The sequence below is a fragment of the Frankliniella occidentalis genome, unplaced genomic scaffold, assembly GCF_000697945.3.
Source record: "Frankliniella occidentalis isolate FOCC.00 unplaced genomic scaffold, Focc_3.1 Scaffold3, whole genome shotgun sequence".
NCBI classification, from domain to species: Eukaryota; Metazoa; Arthropoda; class Insecta; order Thysanoptera; family Thripidae; genus Frankliniella; species Frankliniella occidentalis.
In genome coordinates this window covers 2,512,573-2,517,910 of record NW_026267133.1, presented here as the reverse complement: position 1 = coordinate 2,517,910, position 5,338 = coordinate 2,512,573, and positions in this window count along the sequence as shown.

The following is a 5,338-nucleotide window of genomic DNA, read 5'->3' as shown; positions in this document are numbered from 1 at the left end:
CGTTCATTGTTGCGCCGATGGCAGGTGGCAACCCTAGCTCTAACGCCGTCTGCTGGGCGCGGCCGATGTGCGCCTGGGACTGCCCGCGCCGACTCGCTACGGCCAGCCGGAGAGCATCGCGGATCGCACGCGGCTCGGCTCGCGCTTCGGCTCGCCTCGGCCGGCAGCTCGGCTCGTGTGGCGTCGGCTTGCGTCGCGACGCCGGTGGTGTTGGCGCGGCGTCGGCGCAGCCAGCCAGCAGCCGCCTCGCATATATTGGCATGCAAGCGCATTCCCGGATCCAGGCGAAGCGCAACGCCGGACTGCAACTACTGCAACACCACGAGCACCACGCACCAACGCACTGCTGGAAGTTTAAATTTTTGGCGCGCGTGGGCCCCTCATGCTGGCTATTGTTGGCCGTACCATTATTGGGCCCGAGTCACCGCGGCTGCCGGCCGGGCCGGGAAGGACCGCCGCGGTTGGTGTCCGGGACACTGTCCCCCCCGCCAGCGCCTCCTCGCCGCGGTCCTGGTCCACTTCCCCCCGCCGGTCCACGTCACGCAGGGGGGTCGGCGATGACGGGGGGCAGGGAGATCGACTTCGACGCCGGCGGCCGGAACACCGTCCCCTGGAGCGGTCGGTCCGCGGCGTACATCTGGCGCGACCCCAGCGGGCTGCTGCGCGCCTTCCCCCGAATCGAAGGTGCCGCAAGCAATTTTTCATACCATAGAAAAGGGAACATAACGAAAAAACATCCATATTAAAAGTGTTCAAAATACATCTCGTCCCTCTTAAAGGACGTTCAGAATGTAAACAGAATTAACGACAAGCAGTACGTACCATGTTTCTTAAATATCGTAAACCTACGGGTTACGTTTCGGCATAGGGACTTGACTGCTGTATGTCCAGTTTCATGCTGGTATGGTTGCACATCTTAGAACGGAATCATACCTACTAAGGTGTAAAACGTAAAACTGCCATCAACTCTTTTTTTCTGGGCGAATAGGGGGGCGGGTTAAACTTTTTTTTTCCGCTCACCCTTTAACGGGAAGTGACGGCCGCCTGCTACCTGCTGCTGTGCGTGAAGTGCGTGTCCGCGGTTAGCACGGGGGTGATAGGCCGGCTGCACTTGTCACGCACGTGCCCCGTACCGTCATGCACTGCTCAAAATAAAGGGGCACTTTCCCCCCCAAAAATCCGAAAAGAAATTAGAAAAAAAAGAAGAAAATTCTCAAAAAAACCTACCAATTAAAAACAAGATTACACTCAGGGATCCGTTTAGCCTAGGCGACCAAATTCAGAACCGACAAAATTTTTGCTCTGTGGACTAGATTTTAGGCATACTGATAAAAACATTTAAGTCAAATTACTGTACCTTAGTTTTGATAGACGTGACCAAATTTGGTTAAAAATAAATGTAATAAATCATCGTAGCTGGTTAAAGAAACGAAATTTTGCTTCCTGTGACCCTGATTTGGTGGAATCAACTATATGGTTCTCTAAGTGTATTTTTAAAATGGAAAAATGGGAAAAATTCAAGCAAAATAAAGTAAAATCAGAAAAATGGATGAGCGCCTGAGTTTACGGTAAAGAGCCATAGGCTTAAAATACAAGCAAAATTAATGACACTCTGAAATTGGGCAGACGGGTTGTGCCGTCCTTTTGAGCGGGTGTTGAACCGGCGACCGCCATCTAATCCATCATGCACGGGCTGCACTGATGAGCTTTTAAAATCGAGTTGCACGCCCGCTATACTCGTGCACACGTGCGAGCGGCGTATGCACCGCCTGTCCGTCTGCGTCCGCGTTTGTCTAGACTAATGGCGAGGCGACGGGACAGGGGGGCCGGGGACAGGACCGGGTCAGGCGGCGGTGGTTTGGCTTGGCGCTGCGCAGGACAGGACGAAGCCCTGAGGACATTCCAGGACAGATTAAGGACGCTTTAGACTCCTGCCACGCCTCCTGCAGGACTCGCGACGCGACGTGGACCTGGCGTGGCCTGCGTTCGTGAAATTCCCCGAAGCGGTCTCCTCCTGCCCGGCGCGCGGGCCGGTTCAAATAACGCAACAAACAGCCACTATAAGAGATTAGCTTCTGGAGGAGGAAAAAACAAAATCGTACAAACAAAAAGGTCGCGTTACGTTAAGACGGGTTAGAGATAGAGAAAGCAGGCTGTGCTACCTGTGCAACCAGCCTGCTAGAACGACGCAATCAGAAAGGGTCGCATAGCGCCGCGGCGCGGCGGTCCCGCGGCCCTGCTGCGCTGTGCCGGCGAACTCAAGCCATTCCGGACCGGAACGGCCGGCGGCTGCTGCGTGTCATTTGGCCGACAACAGGTCAGGTTAGGGCGACCTTTATCTCCCGTCCGCTACAACAACAACAGCGCCCCGCGCCGATTGAATTTCACCTGCTGCAGTCGCAGCAGCCCTTTGAGGTCTCTGCGGCTGGTCCGCGGGCGGGCGACCACGCGACGACATAGTTGCGGGAGGTGGAACACAGCAGGACGACGGCGAACAGCGGGGCGGCTTTTCACACATTGACATGTAGAGGAGGGTGAGCGGGGGGAGGCCAGGCCGCGGTCTTAACCTCTCTCCGGCTCATTGTTTGTGTTCCTCGCCGCCGGAAATACCTGGGGGCCGCGAGCACACCATGAGCTCGCCGACGACGACGCACTTGCTCGATGACGTGACTCTAACCCCCCCGCCGCGCCCGGCCCTGCCCCGGTTACGCCGCGCCTGACCGCGTTTTCTTTATCCTAACGTATTGTGTGTGCCCGGGCCTGCCGGGCCGCTGCTGCCGCCGCGCTGCCCTTCGGATGCCCGGCATGCCGAGATGAATTACTCCGATGAACGTCCGCGCCGCTTCCTAATGGCGTCTCCCATCACACCTTCTCGGGGCGGCGGCGGCTCAGCTGCAGCAGCCGGCCATCCCTGCTGAGGCCAACAACCTATGTACACGCATCAGAGAACCACAAAAACCGCGTGGTTTTCAAACTGCTGCGCGCGGGATATTTTTGGTCGCACGGTTATTTGCCGCTAAAGGGCTCCTTTATGTCAAAATAAGCCACTTCTCGTGAGCAGGGGCGCACCCTTCTCCCACCTGCAAAAGCACACTTGACATGCACGCGGACGTAACTTTGTCATCTCCTTCCATCTTGTTGGTATTCTTGTATAATGTTTTCCGCAGCGGCCGTCCGTTGGCGGCCGGAGCGACTCGCGGACGGCATGGCTCCGCTTCCTAAACGGCAGCATGTGAGTATTTACCCCGCTTATGGTTCCGCCATATTACCCCTCCCCCTTCCGGACTTCTCTCTGCTTTAATGATTGCGAAAGTGCTTTCTGCTGCTGCTGCTGCGGCTGTCGCTTTGTCAACACAGCAGCCATATATCCCCTACTACTCCTCGCGTAGCCAGAAAATGACTTGTCGAAACGATCTCGATTCGATGTCATTTCTAATACAAGGGCCTCAATCTCAACGTGGCAGTCGCGGAGCGTGCTTGTGCTGGCCGTTTCTCCGGCTGGCCGCGTTGAATTGTTTGAATTAATTAAGTCCTTTGGACCGTATGCCTAGTAGTAGGGGCGAGGGGGGACAGCTTGAAAATGACTAAATTGAGGGGACCTGACGCGAGTATTGAAATTAATGGTTCCTTCTTCTGAGAGTCCGCGTCGCTTCCAACTTGTGACTCAACACAAACCGAAGACGTGCTGTGTTGGTAGCCGGACAAAGGCGCGGGCACGAAGACCTTGCCTCTCTAGAGCAAAACAAACTGAAAAGAATAAAGTCGCTTGGAAAAGTCCTCGGATGCTGTAGGGCAGGGGTCTCAGACTGTGACGTCACGCGGGCCGCACGAGTCGGACCTCTCACTCGCACTCACTGCGCTCACAAAGCTCCATCTCTCTCCAGTGCGGCCCTTGCGGCCCGCGGGCCGCGTGTCTGAGACCCCTGCTGTAGGGGACAGGTTCGATGTATCAAAGACACGGGGGTAAAGTCTCGTGCACACTCGAAAAGTTACAAACAGTATCCCAACGGAAACAGGCTAAAAATACCCCAACCCTTTAACTACGACGAACCTCCCGCACAAGTTGACCTTTTCGGCACCAAAAGTCAACACAGCGTAATGGGCCTGATGTTGATGTTGACCGACACGTGTTGCAGGTCTTGCCCCCTGCTCCGCCTGAGCCGCCCTGAGAGAGCGAGACAGAGAGGTTAGCCGGCGTATCGTCCAGATTGCGCACATCACCATCATGTACACGGTGGCCACCGCCAGATATCTCTCCTCCACCTTCTCTATCCCACGGCCGAAGGCCCGTCCGGTGTGGTATTTGTATAGGCAGTTCGTCGAAAGTTAGTCTCAGTCTCTCTCTCTCCCTCTCTCGCTCTCTCTCTCTCTCTCTCTCTCTCTCTCTCTCTCTCTCTCACCGCCACTGCCACCAGCACGGTGAGTGGACGCCGTAGCGCACTATGGAGGTTATGTGATTACGTCCGTGTGTGTGAACAGCGCAGGCCACCTGTTCCTCCAAGGGTTCACTGCCACCAAAGATAAAGCAGTTTGCTCTGCTCCACAGTGGGGAGAAATAAGAATAACAACAACACCATCTCAATATTATAAACGGTACAGCAGCTCTGCTTTTTTTTTCACGGTGTATATCTGAACGCGCCGTTGATCGTCACCCCCGCTTGTTGTACGCTGCCCAATATCGAGTGCAGGGCAAACGGCGTTACGTCAGCGCCACCAGCGTCTGCGGAATGTGCGCGGTCCTTAGGGGCAACTGCATGATATTTGTACCCCGGGGTACGTGGGGCTCATCATATTCTCCTACAGCATACAATGACCGTCCTGCCCCTTCAGGGACGTCATAATATTTGATCCCCCACAGTCACGTGGTTTGGGCACAGCCCCTTACGACCGTCGCTGCGCATTGTCAAAACACGACGCCGTATGATGTCAGTGTGTGATGCAGTCTGTTACACGTGGACGCCGAATCGGGTGACGTGTGATCCTGTTTCTCGATTGGCTGACCCTATGTGCCGCCCCGTCTGCCCCAGCAGACCCCGTGCTGTTGCCCGTGTACCTGGCCTTCTTCTTGCACTACCTGGCGGGATGGGCGCCGTTCGGGGCCTGCCGCGGCTGCCTGCCGCTGTGCCGGTCGCAGCTGCTCCCCAGCCCCGCGCCCCCGGAGGCGGCCGCCGGACTCTTCAACCTCGGCATCCTGGCCATCTCCATGAGGATGAGGATGTACCCGCGCAGGATGTGGCGCCGTCCCCCCCAGAGCCTCTTCCTCGTGTACAAGGTGCGCGTCAGCAGCGCGTCCGCCCGGCCGGGCCGAGGTCAGCTCATGCGACACGGAGTGATCCCT